Raw genomic sequence first — 23234 nt, forward strand, 5'->3', positions numbered from 1 at the left:
TCAGCTTTCTCGCTCCATGGGCCAGGAAACTCACTGTGCCATCTCCTGCCGATCTCTCCTCCCAGCCTCTCCCTCCACCATTTCTCTGCCACTGCTTCTCATCATCTTCAGTGTTATAGCTCTCTCTCTCTCTCATTCCCCTGTTTCCCGGAGCTTCTCAGGGCAGGAATTCCAGGTCCACCTGAGTTCTCCTTCCTTGGTGGTGGTGAGATTCTTTCCCTGCTCTGGAGTTGACTTTCTTTTAAGCCTAGTGGGATGGCAAAACTGACCAATCCCCTTGGTTGGCCACAATTACTTTATTTTCACAGTCCCACCCAATCACTTGGTTGGGAGTTACAAGACCATGGCAAGAAAGATCACACAAAAGTGATCCATCACACTGCAGAACAACATGATTAACCAACCTGATCTAACTGACGTTTATAGAACACCATTCCCAACAACTATAGAATATACATTCTTTTCAATTGTACATGAAACATTTACCAAAATAGATCATATATTGGGCCATAAAGCAAGCTCAACATATTTTTTAATTTTTTGAAATCATACAGTTTATGTCCTCATACCACAGTAGAATCATACTAGAAACTAATAACAGAAAAATAGGACCACTTCTAAATAGGTTAAAGAAGAAGTCACAATGGAAATTACAAAATCTTTTGAATAAATAATAAAAATACAACATCTAAAACTTGTGTGATGCTGCTAAAATGGTGCTTAGAGGGAAATAAAAAAAAAAAGAGGGAAATACATAGCTTTAAATGCCTATATTAAAAGAAAAAAACAAAAAATCAAACTGCTGCCAAGTCAATTCGATTCCAACTCATAGATTGAAAATTACTAATCTAAGCTTCCGTCTCAAGAAGCTAGAAAAATAAAATTAAACTCAGGATAGTAGAAGGAAGCATATAATAAAAGATGTGAGCAAACATCAACAGAAGAGAAGGCAGACAAAACAGAGAAAACCCAATAAAACTAAATGTTGGTTCTTTAAAAGGATTAATAAAATAGTTTAGCCTTTTATGCCTACTAATGCAGAAGATCACATGCAGTTTAACAAAGGAGATATTTCCTTTGAACCCTGGAAGAATATTTTCATGATCAAGATGACCAAGCACCAAAAATGGTTACCCAAGGCGGGTTGTGGTATACCTATCTGTGCAGATCTTCATGAAGAGGATTGAATTGCCTCAGAGTGATATGGGACCAGCTTGCTTATCAGTTTAAATTCTGGCATTGGGTGAAATAAAAGTTATTGTTTTATTTTGGTAAACACGACACTATCAATTTTAGGACATTTAAAAATCCTCGAAATTATGCTGCTTTTTGTCTTTTGAAAAGTGGGGTTAATCCATTTATATTTATTGTTGTTGTTATTGTCAGCTGCTGTTCAGCTGGCCCCTGACTCATGACAACCCCATGCGCAATGAAATGAAACACTACCTAGTCCTAGTTATCCTAGTTGTCTCAGTTATCTAGTGCTGCTATAACAGAAATACCACAAGTGGATGGCTTTAACAAAGAGAAATTTATTCTCTCACAGTCTAGGAGGCTAGAAGCCTGCGTCCGGAGTGTCAGTTCCTGGGGAAGGCTCTCTCTCTGTTGGCTCTGGGGGAAGGCCCTTGTCATCAATCTTCTCCTGGTCTAGGAGCTTCTCAGTACAGAAACCCAGGTAAAAAGATGTGCTACACTCCCAGTGCTGCCTTCTTGGTTGTATGAAGCCCCCCATCTCTCTGCTTGATTCTCTCTTTTATATCTCAAAAGAGACTGATTTAAGACAAAACTCAATCTACAAGATTGAGTCCTACCTCTAATCCTGCCTTATTATCATCACAGGGGTAGGATTTACAACAGGTGGGAAAATCATATCAGATGATAAAATATTGGACAATCACACAGTACTTGGAATCACGGCCTAGCCAAGTTGATACACATTTTGGGGGGAAAAAATTCAATCAATAACGTGCATCATCCCCATGAATGTTTGCAGAGCAGACTGTTGTGATCCATAGGGTTTTCACTGGCTGATTTTTGGAGTAGATAACCAGCTCTTTCTCCCTAGTCCATCTTACCTTGGAAGCTCCGTTGAAACTTGCTCAGCATCATAGCAACATGTAAGCCTCACTGACAGATGGGTGGTGGCTGAGCATGAGGTGCATTGGCCAGGAATCGAACCCTGATCTCCTGCATGGGAGGCAAGAATTCTGAACCACAAAAGTCCCCTATATTTGTTGTAATTACTGATATATTTGAACTTATTTCTACCATCCTTTGTTTCATTTTTTCTCCCTCATTTCCTGTCTTCTATTGGATTTTAAAAGTTCCATCCCACCCCTCACCCCAACTTGTTTGAAAAGCTCTAGATTACATTCTATTCTTTTAGTAATCACCTTGAAATTTTTAATGTGCATTATACACACAGTTAAACATTCAGCTATTAGCCATAATGTTGGCAGTTGAAATTCACCCAGAGCACCTTGGAAGACAGGCCTGGTGATCTGCTTCCAAAAGGTCACAGCCTTGAAAACCCTATGGAGCAGTTCCACTCCACACACCGGGTTGCCATGAGTCAAGATCAACTCAAGAACAACTATCAACAACAACATACATTGTCCTAAGAGTCTAGAGCCAGTAGTTTTCTTTGGTACGTGCTTGCTTTAACTACATCTAAGCTCACTTTAACCATCCATTGAACACCCCCAAACCCTGCTCAAGCTAATTGTATAATCTCTGTCTTATAGGTTAAATTTTACCACTTTTTAAACACATTAAAAAAAAAAGGTTGTTGTAGTTAATTAAATGTACTTATTTTTAAAAGACACTATTGATGCAATTTCTGGGAATCTCCTGAGACTTTAAGTGAGGGCCCAGTGCCAGCCTGGCACACAGTAGGTATCCAGGCAATGACCCCTCCCTCCCCCACGCCCCACCCCCGCCCGGTATAAATAGTTGCTTGTCTCTTTAAAGTGGATCACGAGAGCCCAGCAGGCATGGATTCCTCTGGATTGGATCCATTCCATGGAGAGTTGTCAAAGACTAACCTTTCCCTGTGTTAGTTTTCTGGGTACTGTACTTGACTGTGTAGAAAGCTAAATGGTATAGGATTAAATTTTCTCATTTCTGAGCTGTGAAGTGTTGAAACTTATCAGGAAATGAAGGCAGAATGTTCATCCTCTGGGAAACCAAGTCATCCAGTCTCTCTTGGCTGCCAGCTGGAATGCAGCTGTTAAGGCAGCTGTTGAACTGTTTGCCCAACTGAAAGGACACTGCCAAACAGCAAATATTTTTCATAACAACATTTCACTTTTGCTAAGGACAATAACAGGCACTTTATTGAGCTCTAGCAGTGTGCCAAACATGACAGATTCATTACTCAGCAGGTCCACAACCTAGACTGAACATGGATGCTCATTTCCATTTTTTAATGTTTGTAAAAAGAACACATAGGCTCTCAAAGGAGGCCTCTGCACAAAACATGGCTGCAGCTTAATTATTTGTTAAAACTAAAGCATATGAACTTAAGAAAATGAAATATATCTGAAAGGAACAATGAAAATCTAGAAATGTCAAAGCGAAAAAATATTTAAATATTTTAAACCACTCTAATGTGGCCTTTGCTATGAGTCAGAATCGACTCAATGTCAGTGGGTTTGTTTTTTTTTTTTCTTTTTGGGGGGTTTAATGTGGCCTGAGGAAACCCTAGAGGCATAGTGGTTAAGAGCTAAGGCTGCTAACCAAATGGTTGCCAGCTCAAATCCACTGGGCCCTCCTTGGAAATTCTATGGGGCACTTCTACTTTGTCCTATAGGTTTGCTATGAGTCAGAATCGACTCCATGGCAGTAGGTAACATGGCCTTGGAGTCCTGGTGGTGCGTTAAGAGCTCAGCCGCTAACCAAAAGATCAACAGCTTGAATCCACCGGCCACTCCTTGGAAACCCTATGGGGCAGTTCTACCCTGTGCTACTGGGTCTGTATGAGTCGGAATCAACTTGAGGGCAGAGGGTTTGGTTTGGTTTTTAATGTGGCCTACATTCTCCATGTGGGAGACGAAGATTCAATTCCCAGCCAGTGCACCTCATGTGCAGCCTCCACCCCTCTATCTGTGGAGACTTGCATTTTGCTATGATGCTGAACAGGTTACAGTGGAACTTCCAGACTAAGAAAGGCCTGGCTATGTACTTTCAAAAATCAACCAATGAAACCCCTATGGATTACAATAATCCTATCTGCAACTGACCACGGGGCTAGCGCAGGAATAGGCAGCATTTTGTTCCTCGTGCGTGGGGTCGCCATGAATCGGGGCTGACTCAACAGCGGTTAACAGCAACAATGTGGCCTAAGAGTGACGTTATCCCTACCTGTCCAGGACAGCAGTAGCCCAACAAACATGCCTGGTGGAGCTCCATCCAAGGAGAGGCTACACATTCTCCACTGAATCTACTATAATCCATGGGCTCCAGGATTTCTAGGTCATGCTGTTGATCTACGCTGTTTAATAGAACAAGACACTAAGTACTTCACAATTAAATTGAATTTGAAGGGCTGTCAAATGAGTAGAGTAGGATAGGAATGATCAAAAATTTTTGTTTATTGATAAATTCAATATGCCAGATGTAGGTATTCAAAATTAAGAAAACATATCCAAATATGTAAGTATAATTTTTTTCTTACCATAAAAGTTCATGGATCATGTTCATGTTAGATAGCTTCCCACCTTCAATATATTCTCCCTAGCCACAAGCTCAAACCCTCATAAAACTTATGGAGAAATCTAACCATGATAGAGAGATCCTGTACATAGCCATCGTTTGTCCCAGTTGAAGTGATATCAGCCAGCAATAACCAATGTTCATAGTGTTTAGCGTGTGATCCCCACAAGCCTTTCTGAAGCCTGTGGGCTTGGGATGGGGTGCGTTCTGATTTAACATACCCCACAGTCAAAGCTGGAGCAGAGACACTTCTGAAGGTGAACTGAACTGAACAAAAGCATAGTCAATGGAGCTTCTAAACTACTTTTTCTCTACTGTTTGCTCAGTGGTAGTTAAAACATAAACAACAACAATCTAGTCTGATTGTGTCTTTAAACTGCAAAAGCATACATGTCCTTTGGGCAAAGATAGCCAAAGTTCTGCACACTTGGTAATGGTCACGGGGGAAGTCACCCACAAGCTTTGTGCTCTTCTTTTTCAGGGATACAGGAAAACAGCAAATGCAAACGATGGATGAAATTTATAAGATTGCTTCCACAGAAAGGATCCAGCTGTTGGAGAAGGAACTGGCTATGCAATTGACTGAGCTGAAGTCTGAGATAGAAGAACACGGGGCTCTTCAGGGGACAGCTAATAGAACTTATAGGTAAATAAATAGTGGCAGTGTGAAGGTGAGATCTTCAGGGACTTTAACCCCCACTCTCACCTCGTAATCTCCATCAACTCCCCTCTTCTTTTTTTTTTTTTAATTTTTATTGAGCTTCAGGTGAACGTTTACAAATCAAGTCTGTCGCATATAGGTTTATATACACCTTACTCCATACTCCCACTTGCTCTCCCCCAATGAGTCAGCCCTTCCAGTCTCTCCTTTCGTGACAATTTTGCCAGCTTCCGACTCTCTCTATCCTCCCATCCCCCCTCCAGACAGGAGATGCCAACACAGTCTCAAGTGTCCACCTGATACAAGTAGCTCACTCCTCATCAGCATCTCTCTCCTACCCACTGTCCAGTCCCTTCCATGTCTGATGAGTTGTATTCGGGAATGGTTCCTGTCCTGGGCCAACAGAAGGTTTGGGGACAATGACCGCCGAGATTCCTCTAGTTTCAGTCAGACCATTAAGTACGGTCTTTTTGTGAGAAGGGGGGGTCTGCATCCAACTGATCTCCTGCTCCCTCAGGGGTTCTCTGTTGTGCTCCCTGTCAGGGCAGTCATTGGTTGTGGCCGGGCACCAACTAGTTCTTCTGGTCTCAGGATGATGTAGGTCTCTGGTTCCTGTGGCCCTTTCTGTCTCTTGGGCTCATAGTTATCGTGTGACCTTGGTGTTCTTCATTCTCCTTTGATCCAGGTGGGTTGAGACCAATTGATACATCTCAGATGGCCGCTTGTTAGCATTTAAGACCCCAGACGCCACATTTCACAGTGGGATGCAGAATGTTTTCATAATAGAATTATTTTGCCAATTGACTTAGAAGTCCCCTTAAACCATAGACCCCAAACCCCTGCCCTTGCTCCGCTGACCTTTGAAGCATTCAGTTTGTCCTGGAAACTTCTTTGCTTTTGGTCCAGTCCAGTTGAGCTGACCTTCCATGTACTGAGTATTGTCCTTCCCTTCATCTAAAGTAGTTCTTATCTACTAACTAATCAGTAAAAAACCTCTCTCCCACCCTCCCTCCCTCCCCTACTCGTAACCACAAAAGTATGTGTTGTTTTCAGTTTATACTATTTCTCAAGATCTTATGATAGTGGTCTTATACAATATTTGTCCTTTTGCCTCTAATTTTGCTGAGCATAATGCCTTCCAGGTTCCTCCATGTTATGAAATGTTGCACAGATTCGTCACTGTTCTTTATCGATGCGTAGTATTCCATTGTGTGAATATACCACAATTTATTTACCCATTCGTCCGTTGATGGACACCTTGGTTGCTTCCAGCTTTTTGCTATTGTAAACAGAGCTGCAATAAACATGGGTGTGCATATATCTGTTTGTGTGAAGGCTCTTGTATCTCTAGGGTATATTCCGAGGAGTGGGATTTCTGGGTTGTATGGTAGTTCTATTTCTAACTGTTTAAGATAACGCCAGATAGATTTCCAAAGTGGTTGTACCATTTTACATTCCCACCAGCAGTGTGTAAGAGTTCCAGTCTCTCTGCAGCCTCTCCAACATTTATTATTTTGTGTATTTTGGATTAATGCCAGCCTTGTTGGAATGAGATGGAATCTCATCGTAGTTTTAATTTGCTTTTCTCTAATGGCTAATGATCAAGAGCATTTTCTCATGTACCTGTTGGCTGCCTGAATATCTTCTTTAGTGAAATGTGTGTTCATATCCTTTGCCCACTTCTTGATTGGGTTGTTAGTCTTTTTGTGGTTGAGTTTTGACAGAATCATGTAGATTTTAGAGATCAGGCGCTGGTCGGAGATGTCATAGCTGAAAATTCTTTCCCAGTCTGTAGGTGGTCTTTTTACTGTTTTGGTGAAGTCTTTAGATGAGCATAGGCGTTTGATTTTTAGGAGCTCCCAGTTATCGGGTTTCTCTTCATCATTTTTGGTAATGTTTTGTATTCTGTTTATGCCTTGTATTAGGGCTCCTAGAGTTATTTTTTTGATGTGTTGTTGAATTCTATTGGCTAGAATTTTGTTGAGGATTTTTGCATCTATGTTCATGAGGGATATAGGTCTACAATTTTCTTTTTTTGTAATGTCTTTACCTGGTTTTGGTATCAGGGAGATGGTGGCTTCATAGAATGAGTTAGGTAGTATTCCGTCATTTTCTATGCTTTGAAATACCTTCAGTAGTAGTGGTCTTAACTCTTCTCTGAAAGTTTGGTAGAACTCTGCAGTGAAGCCGTCCGGGCCAGGGCTTTTTTTTTGTTGGGAGTTTTTCGATTACCGTTTCAATCTCTTTTTTTGTTATGGGTCTATTTAGTTGTTCTACTTCTGAATGTGTTAGTTTAGGTAAGTAGTGTTTTTCCAGGAATTCATCCATTTCTTCTAGGTTTTCAAATTTGTTAGAGTACAATTTTTCGTAGTAATCTGAAATGATTCTTTTAATTTCATTTGGTTCTGTTGTGATGTGGTCCTTCTCGTTTCTTATTCGGGTTATTTGTTTCCTTTCCTGTATTTCTTTAGTCAGTCTAGCCAATGGTTTATCAATTTTGTTAATTTTTTCAAAGAACCAGCTTTTGGCTTTGTTAATTCTTTCAATTGTTTTTCTGTTCTCTAATTCATTTAGTTCAGCTCTAATTTTTATTATTTGTTTTCTTCTGGTGCCTGATGGTTTCTTTTGTTGCTCACTTTCTATTTGTTCGAGTTGTAGGGAGAGTTCTCTGATTTTGGCTCTTTCTTCTTTTTGTATGTGTGCATTTATCGATATAAATTGGCCTCTGAGCACTGCTTTTGCTGTGTCCCAGAGGTTTTGATAGGAAGTATTTTCATTCTCATTGCATTCTATGAATTTCCTTATTCCCTCCTTGATGTCTTCTATAACCCAGTCTTTTTTCAGGAGGGTATTGTTCAGTTTCCAAGTATTTGATTTCTTTTCCCTGGTTTTTCTGTTATTGATTTCCACTTTTATGGCCTTGTGGTCTGAGAAGATGCTTTGTAATATTTCGATGTTTTAGACTCTGCAAAGGTTTGTTTTATGACCTAATATGTGGTCTATTCTAGAGAATGTTCCATGTGTGCTAGAAAAAAAGTATACTTTGCAGCAGTTGGGTGGAGAGTTCTGTATAAGTCAATGAGGTCAAGTTGGTTGATTGTTGTAAGTAGGTCTTCCGTGTCTCTATTGAGCTTCTTACTGGATGTCCTGTCCTTCTCCGAAAGTGGTGTGTTGAAGTCTCCTACTATAATTGCGGAGGTGTCTATCTCACTTTTCAGTTCTGTTAACATTTGATTTATGTATCTTGCAGCCCTGTCGTTGGGTGAATAAATATTTAATATGGTTATATCTTCCTGGTCAATTGTCCCTTTTATCATTATATAGTGTCCTTCTTTATCCTTTGTGGTGGATTTAAGTCTAAAGTCTATTTTGTCAGAAATTAATATTGCTACTCCTCTTCTTTTTTGCTTATTGTTTGCTTGATATATTTTTTTCCATCCTTTGAGTTTTAGTTTGTTTGTGTCTCTAAGTCTAAGGTGTGTCTCTTGTAGGCAGCATATAGATGGATCGTGTTTCTTTATTCAGTCTGTGACTCTCTGCCTCTTTATTGGTGCATTTAGTCCATTTACTTTCAGCGTAATTATAGATAAATAAGTTTTTAGTGCTGTCATTTTGATGCCTTTTCATGTGTGTTGTTGGCCATTTCATTTTTCCACAAAATTTTTTGTGCTGAGACGTTTTTCTTAGTAAATTGTGAGATCATCATTTTCATAGTGTTTGCTTTATGTTACTTGAGTCGTTACGTTTTTCTTGGCTTTTATCTTGAGTTATGGAGTTGTTATACCTTTTTGTGGTTACCTTATTATTTACCCCTATTTTTCTAAGTAAAAACCTAACTTGTATTGTTCTATATCGCCTTGTATCACTCTCCATATGGCAGTTCAATGTCTCCTGTATTTAGTCCCTCTTTTTGATTATTGTGATCTTTTACATATTGACTTCCATGATTCCCTGTTATGTGTACTTTTTTTTTTAATTAATCTTATTTTGTTTTTGTGATTTCCCTATTTGAGTTGTTATCAGGACGTTCTGTTTTGTGACCTTGTGTTGTGCTGGTGTCTGATATTATTGGTTTTCTGACCAAACAATATCCTTTAGTATTTCTTGTAGCTTTGGTTTGGTTTTTGGAAATTCTCTAAACTTGTGTTTATCTGTAAATATCTTAATTTTGCCTTCATATTTGAGAGAGAGTTTTGCTGGATATATGATCCTTGGCTGGCAGTTTTTCTCCTTCAGTGCTCTGTATATGTCGCCCCATTCCCTTCTTGCCTGCATGGTTTCTGCTGAGTAGTCTGAACTTATTCTTATTGATTCTCCCTTGAAGGAAACCTTTCTTTTATCCCTGGCTGCTTTTAAAATTTTCTCTTTATCTTTGGTTTTGGCGAGTTTGATGATAATATGTTTTGGTGTTTTTCTTTTTGGATCAATCTTAAATGGGGTTCGATGAGCTTCTTGGATAGATATCCTTTCGTGTTTCATGATGTCAGGGAAGTTTTGTGTCAGGAGTTCTTCAACTATTTTCTCTGTGTTTTCTGTCCCCCCTCCCTGTTCTGGGACTCCAATCACCGGCAAGTTATCCTTCCTGATAGAGTCCCACATGATTCTTAGAGTTTCTTTATTTTTTTTAATTCTTTTATCTGATTTTTTTTCAGCTATGTTGGTGTTGATTCCCTGGTCCTCCAGATGTCCCACTCTGCATTCTAATTGCTCGAGTCTGCTCCTCTGACTTCCTATTGCATTGTCTAATTCTGTAATTTTATTGTTAATCTTTTGGGTTTCTGAATGCTGTCTCTCTATGGATTCTTGCAACTTATTAATTTTTCCACTATGTTCTTGAATAATCTTTTTTAGTCCTTCAACAGTTTTATCAGTGTGTTCCTTGGCGTTTTCTGCAGTTTGCCTTATTTCGTTTGTGATGTCTTGAAGCATTCTGTAAATTAGTTTTTTATATTCTGTATCTGATAATTCCAGGATTGTATCTTCATTTGGGAAAAATTTTGATTCTTTTGTTTGGGGGGGTTGGAGAAGCTGTCATGGTCTGCTTCTTTATGTGGTTTGATATGCACTGCTGTCTCTGAGCCATTACTGGGAAACTAGTGTTTCCAGAAAATCCGCTGACTGGTACGCTGGCTCCAGGCTCTGAAAACAATCGCTGCTTCCCCGTATTTGTTCGTTCTCCGTCTCTAAATCTGTGTTTGTTGTTCAGGGTTCGTAGATTGTTATGTATGTGATCGATTCACTTGTTTTTCCGAGTCTTTGTTGCAAGAGGGATCCGAGGTAGCGTCTACCTAGTCCGCCATCTTGGCCCCGCCTCCCGGACATTCATTTTTATCAACACAGAGGTCTCTCTTCTTCTTTTTCAGTAATGCTTTACTTATCCAAGGCTTCTTTCCCTTCCATATGAAGTTGGTGATTTGTTTCTCCATCGCATTAAAAAATGACATTGGAATTTGGATCGGAAGTGCATTGTATGTATAGATGGCTTTTGGTAGAATAGACATTTTTACTATGTTAAGTCTTCCTATCCATGAGCAACGTATGTTTTTCCACTTAAGTAGATCCATTTTAGTTTCTTGTAGTAGTACTTTGTAGTTTTCTTTGTATAGGTCTTTTACATCTTTGGTAAGATTTATTCCTAAGTATTTTATCTTCTTGGGGGCTACTGTGAATGGTATTGATTTGGTGATTTCCTCTTCGATGTTCTTTTTGTTGTTGTAGAGGAATCCAAGTGATTTTTGTATGTTTATCTTATAACCTGAGACTCTGCCAAACTCTTCTATTAGGTTCAGTAGTTTTCTGGAGGATTTCTTAGGGTTTTCTGTGTATAAGATCATGTCATCTGCAAATAGAGATAATTTTACTTCCTCCTTGTCAATCCGCATGCCCTTTATTTCTTTGTCTAGCCTAATTGCTCTGGCTAGGACCTCTAGCACAATGTTGAATAAGAGCGGTGATAAAGGGCATCCTTGTCTGGTTCCTGTTCTCAAGGGAAATGCTTTCAGGCTCTCTCCATGTAGAGTGATGTTGGCTGTTGGCTTTGTATAGATGCCCTTTATTATGTTGAGGAATGTTCCTTCAATTCCTATTTTGCTGAGAGTTTTTATCATGAATGAGTGTTGAACTTTGTCAAATGCCTTTTCTGCATCAATTGATAAGATCATGTGGTTTTTGTCTTTTGTTTTATTTATATGGTGGATTACATTAATGTTTTTTCTAATATTAAACCAGCCTTGCATACCTGGTATAAATCCCACTTGGTCATGGTGGATTATTTTTTTGATATGTTGTTGAATTCTATTGGCTAGAATTTTGTTGAGGATTTTTGTGTCTATGGTCATGAGGGATATGGGTCTGTAATTTTCTTTTTTTGTAATGTCTTTACCTGGTTTTGGTATCAGGAATATGGTGGCTTCATAGAATGAGTTAGGTAGTGTTCCGTCATTTTCTATGCTTTGAAATACTTTTAGTAGTAGTGGTCTTAACTCTTCTCTGAAAGTTTGGTAGAACTCTGCAGTAAAGCCATCCGGGCCAGGGCTTTTTTTTGTTGGGAGTTTTTTGATTACCGTTTCAATCTCTTTTTTTGTTATGGGTCTATTTAGTTGTTCTACTTCTGATTGTGTTAGTTTAGGTAGGTAGTGTTTTTCCAGGAATTCATCCATTTCTTCTAGGTTTGCAAATTTGTTAGAGTACAATTTTTTGTAATAATCTGATATGATTCTTTTAATTTCAGTTGGGTCTGTTGTGATGTGGCCCATCTCGTTTCTTATTCAGGTTATTTGTTTCCTTTCCTGTATTTTTTTAGTCAGTCTAGCCAATGGTTTATCAATTTTGTTAATTTTTTCAAAGAACCAGCTTTTGGCTTTGTTAATTCTTTCAATTGTTTTTCTGTTCTCCAATTCATTTAGTTCAGCTCTAATTTTTATCATTTGTTTTCTTCTGGTGCCTGATGGATTCTTTTGTTGCTCACTTTCTATTTGTTCAAGTTGTAGGGAGAGTTCTCTGATTTTGGCTCTTTCTTCTTTTTGTATGTGTGCATTTATCGATATAAATTGGCCTCTGAGCACTGCTTTTGCTGTGTCCCAGAGGTTTTGATAGGAAGTATTTTCATTCTCATTGCATTCTATGAATTTCTTTATTCCCTCCTTAATGTCTTCTATAACCCAGTCTTTTTTCAGGAGGGTCTTGTTCAGTTTCCAAGTATTTGATTTCTTTTCCCTAATTTTTCTGTTATTGATTTCCACTTTTATGGCCTTGTGGTCTGAGAAGATGCTTTGTAATATTTCGATGTTTTAGACTCTGCAAAGGTTTGTTTTATGACCTAATATGTGGTCTATTCTAGAGAATGTTCCATGTGTGCTAGAAAAAAAGTATACTTTGCAGCAGTTGGGTGGAGAGTTCTGTATAAGTCAATGAGGTCAAGTTGGTTGATTGTAGTAATTAGGTCTTCTGTATCTCTATTGCGCTTCTTACTGGATGTCCTGTCCTTCTCCGAAAGTGGCTTGTTGAAGTCTCCTACTATAATTGCGGAGGTGTCTATCTCACTTTTCAGTTCTGTTAACATTTGTTTTATGTATCTTGCAGCCCTGTCATTGGGTGAATAAATATTTAATATGGTTATATCTTCCTGGTCAATTGTCCCTTTTATCATTATGTAGTGTCCTTCTTTATCCTTTGTGGTGGATTTAACTTTAAAGTCTATTTTGTCAGAAATTAGTATTGCTACTCCTGCTCTTTTTTGCTTATTGTTTGCTTGATATATTTTTTTCCACGCTTTAAGTTTTAGTTTGTTTGTGTCTCTAAGTCTAAGGTGTGTCTCTTGTAGGCAGCATATAGACGGATCGTGTTTCTTTATCCAGTCTGAGACTCTCTGTCTCTTTATTGGTGCGTTTAGTCCATTTACATTCAGCGTAATTATAGATGTGTTTAGTGTTGTCATTTTGATGCCTTTTTATGTGTGTTGTTGACAATTTCATTTTTCCACTTACTTTTTTGTGCTGAGATGTTTTTCTTTGTAAATTGTGTGTTCCTCATTTTCATAGTATTTGACTTTATGTTTGCTGAGTCGTTACGTTTTTCTTGGTTTTTATTTTGAGTTATGGAGTTGTTATACCTCTTTGTGGTTGCCTTGATATTTACCCCTATTTTTCTAAGTAAAAACCTAACTTGTATTGTCCTATATCGCCTTGTATCCCTCTCCATATGGCAGTTCTATGCCACCTGTATTTAGTCTCTCTTTTTGATTATTGTGATCTTTTACATATTGACTTCAATGATTCCCTGTTTTGAGCTTTTTTTTTTTTTTAATTAATCTTAATTTGTTTTTGTGATTTCCCTATCTGAGTTGGTATCAGGCTGCTCTGTTCTGTGACCTTGTGTTGTGCTGGTATCTGATATTATTGGTTTTCTGACCAAACAATTTCCTTTAGTATTTCTTGTAGCTTTGGTTTGGTTTTTGCAAATTCTCTAAGCTTGTGTTTATCTATAAATATCTTAATTTCACCTTCATATTTCAGAGAGAGTTTTGCTGGATATATGATCCTTGGCTGACAGTTTTTCTCCTTCAGTGCTCTGTATATGTCATCCCATTGCCTTCTTGCCTGCACGGTTTCTGCTGAGTAGTCTGAACTTATTCTTATTGATTCTCCCTTGTAGGAGACCTTTCTTTTATCCCTGGCTGCTTTTAAAATTTTCTCTTTATCTTTGGTTTTGGCGAGTTTGATGATAATATGTCTTGGTGTTTTTCTTTTTGGATCAATCTTAAATGGGGTTCAATGAGCATCTTGGATAGATATCCTTTCATCTTTCATGATGTCAGGGAAGTTTTCTGCCAGTAGATCTTCAACTATTCTCTCTGTGTTTTCTGTTATCCCTCCCTATTCTGGGACTCCAATCACCGGCAAGTTATCCTTCTTGATAGAGTCCCACATGATTCTTAGGGTTTCTTCATTTTTTCTAATTCTTTTATCTGAATTTTTTTCAGCTGTATTGGTGTTAATTCCCTGGTCCTCCAGATTTCCCAGTCTGCATTCTAATTGCTCGAGTCTGCTCCTCTGACTTCCTATTGCATTGTCTAATTCTGTAATTTTATTGTTAATCTTTTGGATTTCTGAATGCTGTCTCTCTATGGATTCTTGCAACTTATTAGTTTTTCCACTATGTTCTTGAATAATCTTTTTTAGTTCTTCAACTGCTTTATCAGTGTGTTCCTTAGCTTTTTCTGTAGCTTGCCTTATTTCATTTCTGAGGTCATCCCTGATGTCTTGAAGCATTCTGAAAATTAGTTTTTTATATTCTGTATCTAGCAATTCCAGGATTGTATCTTCGTTTGGGAAAGATTTTGATTCTTTAGTTTGGGGGGTTATAGAAGGAGTCATGATCTGCTTCTTTATGTGGTTTGATATCGACTGCTGTCTCCGAGCCATCACTAAGATATTGTAGTTATTTATTCTATATTTGCTCACTGAGTCTTATCTAGTTTTGTTTTCTTTCAATATACATAGATGGGCTACTAGATTGCGCTGTCTTGCATCTTGTAGCCCTTGACTCACTTATGACCTATTACCAGCTGGTTTGGGCTGTTACCAGATATATATGCCTGAGTCCATTCACTATTCTTGAGTAGAATCTGATTTTGGGTCATCAAGTGTGTGATGCAGACTGTCACCTATCCACCTAGAGAAGTAGTGGTGATAGTTGTGTGCACCAGATTCTAGTAGCAGCTGGGGTTCACACTCCGGGGGGGAGCAGGATGCTGACAGGCTTCCCCCAAGTGTCAGTGAGGGAGGTGTGTCTCTATTCCTAAAGCACTTTGGTGGGTGGGCTCTGCAGCTGTACCTTAGGCCCGCAATGCAAGTACCTCTACAGATTGGTAGGTGTCACCCTCCTTAGACCCCTAAGGCAGGAGGCTAGGTGGTCTGGGGGGAGCTTCAGCCCTCAATTCCCTGTTGTGGGTCAGTGAGGGCTCTGTTGAATACACAGAGATATCAGACCTGGGAAACTTGTCTTTCCAGTAAATCAGCTAAAACAATTGCAGTCAGAACCCTATCAGAAATGCCTTTGCATTATAATAGCCACGTTGTTCCCTGTAGGGATGAAAGCCTGAGACTGTGGATCGCGTATGCTTGGCTGGAGCTGGTTCTGTGTTTTTAGTCCAATTAGGGAAGGATTTTTGGTCCCTGGGTTTTTTGTGGTTGCTTCTCTCAGGCCAGAAGAATGGATTAGGAAAAGACCCAAAAAAAGAGGAAAAGAAAAACTGTGGAGCAGTTCTCCCTCTGGCTCAGGAAATTCCGATGTTAATGAAGCCACCTGGGGAGGGGAGGGTTCAGATAAACAGGAGAGAGTAGCACTCCGGAATATAGACAAAGTTACTTATCTTGCTTGGGATGACTGTTTTATCTGAGATTCCCGAGGGGCACGTCGACTGTGTGCGCTGGCTGGGTAGAGATTGCCCCTGAGGGTCAGGCCCGCGTCCCATGCTTGCGCTGTCTCAGAAGCCGCGGTCAGTTCCTCCACTCCCAGTCCAAAGCCCAGTGTCAAGGTTCCCCAGCTGGGATGCTACACTCCCGGCTCCAAAAATAGTTGCTGCCTCCCGGTGACTTCTCCTCCCGTCAGCCACGTTGCTGCGCTGCCTGTGTGCACTGGCTGGGATTCCCCCGAGGTCAGTTCAGTGGGCTGGGGCTGCGCCCCGTGTTTGCACTGTCACAGGATGCCGTGTTCAGCTCCCCTGCGCCCAGTCCAAAGCCCTGTGCCAAGGCTCCCCAGCTGGGGCACCGCACTCCCGGCTCTAAAACCAGTCGCTGCCTGCCGGCGACTTTTTCTCCCACCAGCCGCGTCACCCCGCTGCCCGCGCCGACCGGCTGGGCCCCCTCCCGAGGTCAGTTCAGGGGGAAGGGCTGTGCCCTGTGTTTGCACCGTCATAGGATGCCGTGCTCAGCTCCCCTGCACCCAGTCCAAAGCCTGGCACCAAGGTTTCCTGACTGGGACGCTGGGTCCAGGCTCCGAAAACAGTCGCTGCTTCCCCGTGGTTGTTCTTTCTCAGTCTGTCACTCAGGTCAACTCTTTAAATCTGTGTTTGTTGGTCAGGGTTCGTAGATTGTCATGTATGTGATCGATTCACTTGTTTTTCCGAGTCTTTGTTGCAAGAGGGATCCGAGGCAGCGTCTACCTAGTCAGCCATCTTGGCACTGCCCTCCCCACTTCTTTTTATATGAACCGTTGACATTACGTCAAGCTAAGAAATGGTATACAACAGCAATTTCAAGCATCCCTTTCCAACCTGACTGCTGCCCTTAAGGTTTTCCTATATTCTAGAGTTGCCAAGGCAGAAAGAGACAATGTCCTCCCAAAGAAAATGGAAAAGTGCTCTTAAGTGTTCACAAATGCCATTGTCTTGAAGTTCCAGAAGCTATTATGCAAGTTATACTCACTGAAAAGAGATCTTATTTTACCCAGTAATATTTTCATTGAATTTCACCTTGAATTTTGATGAGAAATTTAAAAATTGAAATAATACTGGGTATTTGGTAATAAATTCTGGCTAAAAGATGCTTTTAGGAGGCCTTCTACAGGCAAATGCTGCCAACTATTGTAATCCAGTTCTTTCAGGGAAATAGCCCTTTCAGATCAGTCCCTAAGGAGCAATATGAAGGCCCTGTTAGGTTGACTAGTTGAGCAAACACAATGTGGATGATGAGGGGTGAGGAGGGACGATCAGGAGAAGAAGCAGTAAGTAGGTGCATTAGTGCTTCATTCTGAAGATGGTTCTAAAAAGAACCAGTATTTAGTTTGTTTTGTAAGAAGCAGTAAGTAGGATACCTTGGTACCTCATTCCAAATATGATTCTGAAGAACTAGTATTTGTTGTGTTTTATGAGTTGGCATTGAAAGACTTTGGGTATATAAAGCAAATCATGGATTGTGTAATGAAATAAAAGATGAGGGAACCACACAAGTCACATACTTTCTCTAAACTTTGGTTTCCTTATTTGAAAACCAAGGTTAAAAATATGTGCCTTGCCTACCTCATAAGGCTGTGAGGGCAAAATGAGATAATGCATGTTAAAGTATTTTGAAAACCAGAAAGCACCATGCAAAGAAGAGTTGTTGATATTATTGCAACTTAAATGGCAGAGCCTCAGGCAAGTGACACCCCACTACATCTTGTGATAAGAAAGGCTTCCTGAAGTCCGTTTTGGAACAGCGTGATGGAAAATCTCTGGGTACCCACACTTATCTACTTCAATCCACCACACGCTGCACCTGAAAGAGTCTAAATTTAACACAATAAATACAGATTGAGCACCTTCTGTTTGCCAGGCACTGTGCTAGGTTTTGGAGTCCAAAAGAAAATGGAAAATGGCCAGTGCTGATAATCACTTCAACATTCTCATTCGCCACTAGACTAAAAAATCAATTGAGAACTGGAGGATACTGCTGTAGTCATCTTTCATTTTTCGCACTCTTTCCTTCATTTTACTGCCATGAGCCCAAGACTTTACAATGCTTAAACGTTTCATAAGTGCTTGCTGAATGAATAAATGAACGAATGTATGTTGAATGAACAATGCTTGCTGAACGAATGAATGACTGTTTCTGTGGGTTGATGCACTTATGTTGACCAGCCTATTTTAGGTCATTCACAGACGCTGTGAGGAAAGACATGATCCAAGTGAGAGATAGTTGAGGCAGCTAAGCCTGTGACCCTGCCCAATCTCCCAGCGTGCCAAAGAATTAGGAGACCGGGGAGAGGTGGCGAGGGGATGGATGGGTTTCTTCTGTTTCTCTGACTGCCTGTTTAATAGCTGTTTCCCTTTCTGGTTACTGCTTCTCCACCTCCATGAGGATGCAGTTAGGACCCAGGTACCCAATAATCACAGAAATTATACCCTACATTTATTAATGCTCTTACTCTCAAGGCCCTTTTAGAGCTTGCCCGTTTTCTTCATCCAAGCAAATATGTCTAGAGATAATCCATTGCCCACTGCCATGGAGTCGATTCTGACTCACAGTGGCTCTATAGGACAGAGTAGAACTGTCTCATAGGGTTCCAAGGCTGTAATCTTTACAAAAGCAGACTGCCGCATCTTTCTCCCACAGAGTGGCTGGTGGGTTAGAACTGCTAACCTTTCGGTTAGCAGCCCTGTGCCACCAAAGCTCCTGTCGGGAGACAAGGAAGGCATTACCACCACCATCAGATGGGGGAATTTGACACAAAGTGGTTAAGTAAGTTGCCTGATTTCACATGGCTCAAGCTCATTCTGACGCTTATACACACTAACAGTGTATTTTCATCTTCTTTTAAAACTTATCTATAGAGACTGAGAGGGTCGTATTAACACTATTTTTTTATTTGATTTGATTGTATTTTACGTGAAAGTTTATAGCGCAAATTAGTTTTCCATTCAAAAATTTATACATAAATTGTTTTGTGACACTGTTTACAATCCCCGCAATGTGTCAGCACTCTCCCTCTTTCCCTTCATACCTCCAATTTCCTATGTCCATTCATCCAGTTTTCCTGTTCCTTGTTTTTTGGGTCGCCTTCAAGTCTTTGTTTTTGAGCAGGAGTTGCCTGTTTGGTCCCATATACTTGACTGAACTAAGAAGCACGTTCCTCATATGTGTTACTGTTTGTCTTATAGGCCTGCCTAATCTTTGGTTGAAATGTAGACTTTGGGAGTGGTTTCAATTCTGAGTTAACAGGATGTCTCAGGTGCATTGTCTCAGGGTTCCTCCAGTCTCTGTCAGACCAGTAAGCCTGGTCTTTTTTTGTGAATTTGAATTTGGTTCTACATTTTTCTCCCACTTGGTCTGGGACCCTCTATTGTGATTCCTGTCAAGGCAGTCCTTGGCGGTAGGTAGCTGGGCACCATCTAGTCCTGGGCTCAGGCTGGTGGAGGCTGTGGTTTATGTTGTCCATTAGTCCTTTGGACTAATATTTTCCTTGTGTCTTTGGTTTTTTTCATTCTCCTTTGCTCTGAATGTGATGGGACCAATAGAGGTATCTCATATGGCCACTCCCAAGTTTTTAAGACCCCAGACACTACTCCCTAAAGTAGGATGTGGGACATTTTCTTTATGAACTACGTAATGCCAGTTGACCTAGATGTCCCCCAAGACCAAGGTCCTCAGCCCTCAGCCCCAGTAACTTGGTCCCTCAAGGTATTTGGATGGTCAAGGAAGTTTCTATGACTTTGCCTTGGTCAAGATGTGCTACCTTCCCCTATATTGTATGTTGTCTTTCCCTTCACCAAAGTTAACTTGTCTACTTTTTAGTGACTTCCCTTCCCCATCCTTCTTCTCCTTCGTAACCATCAGGAATTGTTTTCTTCTGTGTGTACATCTTTTCTCGGATTTTTATAATTCTGGTCTCATACAATATTTGTCCTTTTGTGATTGACTTATTTCACTCAGCATAATGCCCTCCAGATTCATCCATGTTGTGGATTGATCATTTGTTCTTCATCACTGCGTAGTGTTCCATTGTGTGTATGTACCATGATTTGTTTATCTATTCATCTGTTGGTGGGCACTCAGGTTGTTTCCATCTTTTTGCTCTTGTGAAAAATGCTGCAATGAACATGGTTGTGCATATGTCTATTCGGTGACGGTTCTTATTTCTCTAGGATATATTCCTAGGAGTGGGGTTGCTGGGTCATGTGTGTTTCTATTTCTAGTCTTTTAAGTAGGCATTATATCGTTTTCCATAACGGTTGTACCATTTTACATTCCCACCAGCAATGCATAAAATTCCTAATCTCCCTGCCACCTCTCCAACATTTGTTATTTTCTGTTCTTTTTTTTTTTTTGATTAGTGCCAGTCATGTTGGGGTGAGATGGTATTTCATTGTAGTTTTGATTTGCATTTGTCTAATGGCTAATGATTGTGAGCATTTCCTCATGTGTCTGTTAGCCACCTGAGTATCTTCTTTGGTGAAGTGTCTCTTCATATCCTTTGTCCATTTTTGAATTGGATTGTTTGTCTTTTTGTTGTTGAAGTGTTGAAGTGTTCTATGGATTTTATAGATTAGGCCCTTGGCAGACATGTCATAACCAAAAATTTTTTCCCAGTCTGTAGGTTCTCTTTTTACTATTTTGGTAAAATCTGTTGATGAGCATAAGTGTTTAATTTTTAGGAGCTGTAAGTTATCTAGTTTATTTTCTGGTGTTTGTACATTGTTAATTATGGTTTATATCGTATTTATGCCATGTATTAGAGCCCCTAGCATTGTCACTGTTTTTTCTTCCATGATCTTTATCGTTGCAGGTTTTATATTTAGGCCTTCGATTCATTTTTAGTTAGTTTTTGTATATGGTGTGAGGTATGAGTCCTGTTTCATTTTTTTACAGATGGACATCCAGTTTTGCCAGCACAATTTATTAAAAAATACTGCTTTTTCCCCATTTAATGGACTTTGGGCCTTTGTCAAAGATCGACAGGTACACAGATCAATTGAACAGAACCCAGAACCCAGACATAAATCCATCTTCTTATGGAATCTTTGGGGTTCTTTATGTATAGGATCATATCATCTGCGAATAGGGATGGTTTTGCTTCTTCCTATCCAATTTGGATGCCCTTTATTTCTTTTTCTGGGCTTATTGCTCTAGCTAGGACTGCCAGCACAATGTAAATAGGAGTGGTGATAAAGGACACTCTTGTCTTGTTTCCATTCTCAAGGAGAATGCTTTCAGCCTCTCTCCATTGAGAATGATGTTGGCTGTTGGTTTTGTATTAAAAAAAAAAAATTGTTGTCAAGTCAATTCTTACTCATGGTGACCCTACAGAACAGAGTAGAACTGCCCCATAGGGTTTCCAAGGAGTGGCTGTTGGATTCGAACTGCTGACCTTTTGATTAGCAGTTGAGCTCTTAACCATTGTGCCACCAGGGCCCCTGATTTCTGGTTTTGTATAGATGCCCTTTATTATGTTGAAGAATTTCCCTTCTATTCCTATTTTATTGAGAGTTTTTATCAGGGATGGGTGTTGAACTTAATCAGATGCCTTTTCTGCAGAAATTGAGATGATCATGTCTTTCTTTTCTTTTGTTCTATTTATGTGGTGGATTACGCTGATTGATTTTCTAATGCTGAACCATCCTTGCATACCTTGTATGAGTCCCACTTGGTCATGGTATATTATTTTTTTGATATGATGCTGAATTCTACTGGCTAGCATTTTGTTGAGAATTTTTGCACCTATATCCGTGAGCGATATTGGTCTTTGATATCAGGGTTATGCTGGCTTCATAGAATGAACTCAGGAGTACTCCTTCCTTTTCTGTGCTCTGAAATAGTTTGAGTAGTACTGGTGTGATCCCTTCTCTGAATGTTTGGTACAATTCTCCAGTGAAGCTTTCTGGGCCTGGGATTTTGTTGTTGTTGAGAGTTTTTTTTAATTATCTCTTCAATCTCTTCTCTTGTTATGGGTCTGTTCATATTAACACTCTTAACTGAAATTTCAGCAGCTACAATCCCCTTCAAAATCTTCAGGTGGTCTTTCACATGTATTACAGAACCACCTGGGATGCCCTCCTCACCAGTGTCTGCAAAATCTCATCTTGAGAAAGTGATGTCTGCACCAGGATTGCTGTCCCCTGATGTTCCCAAAGTTGCCAAGCCTTGGGGAATATTTTATACCAGATAGGGAGAGCGCCCTTCTTCCTGACCCTGGGTCCCACCCTTTACCACTGAGGCCCCACAGCAATGCTGCTTGTGCCTCCTTGTCTCATAGCCCATTGTGAACACAACTCCCTCTCTACTGGGCTTGGAAAGGAGTCCGTGAAGCTGCTTACGCAGTCACTTCGGCCATAAATGTGTTTCCTAGGGTATAAAGCATTGATTTTCTTGAAGCAGAAAGTTTGGTTAAAATAATTGCCGAAGTGTTTCATATTTGATTTTTAAGGGCCATTTTCACCCCAGGTAACTCAGCAAGAACACAAATGTAAAAACATTTTGTTTAAATTATAAGGTACTGGTTTTATGTGTCATCGAAGTTGAGATAGAGGCCTGATAAGCACAGTACTTACTAGAGATGAGTTACTGAAGGAAATGCAGGTGGAGGAAATAAAAAATTCTCAGCTGTGTTAGCATGTGCCCCTCTCTGCACTCTTGAGTTGGAATAGTGAGGTAAATTGGGGGTGAAAGGAAAGTTATGTGTGGGGAGAAGGGGGAAAAATTGGCCGAGGGGACGGTTTAGCAAGTGTTAAGGTGTCCGCAAGAGAGATTTTGACCAAGACAGAAGCACGTGGTCTTTACATGCCCCCAACAATCCATTATGCTATGATAATACTTAATCAGAAATGAGCAGTTATTTAGAATTGCATATAAATCATGATGGGTCAGGACGTACCTATGATTTGGGTCTAGATCTTCCTTTGCATAAATCTTTTACAGCTCTGTTCGGATACCGAAGGACATTTCCTACTTTAGAAGAGAAAGAGAACTAGCACTAAAGAAAATCCTACAGGTGAGTAGGAGAATGGGCTATGAATATTTCAATACAACAAAAAATTAGATTTTGATAAATTGTTGAAAACTTTTAGCAGGAAAAGGTTATTTCTGCAAACAAAAGGCTGAAGCAATTGACTGGTTACAATGCCAAAACAGCCCAAATAGCTCACTGCTGAATCAGAGCAGGACACTGTTTCCTTGGAGGGATTTGATTTTGTGATATTTGAAATTTTGCAGTTCCTTGATTTGGGCTGTTAAGATTAGTCATTTGGAAACTAATTTAGATTTAATCGCATAGTAGGTTGTGTAAAAACTACCAGAAACTGTATGTCATTTTAGGTCATAAGAATTGATAATTTTATTTTGTTTCTTTCTGTTTATCTGCTGTGTTGCCTGGGGTTCAGGTGGCT

General features: G+C 40.0%; 1 long non-coding RNA gene across 1 annotated transcript; it reads left to right on the forward strand.

Annotated features, from left to right (window-relative positions):
- Positions 1-721: 721 nt before the first annotated feature.
- On the forward strand, positions 722-22840 carry LOC135227258 (uncharacterized). Its single transcript, XR_010317388.1, has 3 exons — positions 722-1675; positions 5195-5359; positions 22768-22840. It is a non-coding gene; the product is annotated as an uncharacterized LOC135227258 (long non-coding RNA).
- The last annotated feature ends 394 nt before the right edge of the window (positions 22841-23234 follow it).

This window comes from Loxodonta africana, chromosome 1, assembly GCF_030014295.1.
Source record: "Loxodonta africana isolate mLoxAfr1 chromosome 1, mLoxAfr1.hap2, whole genome shotgun sequence".
Taxonomy (NCBI): Eukaryota; Metazoa; Chordata; class Mammalia; order Proboscidea; family Elephantidae; genus Loxodonta; species Loxodonta africana.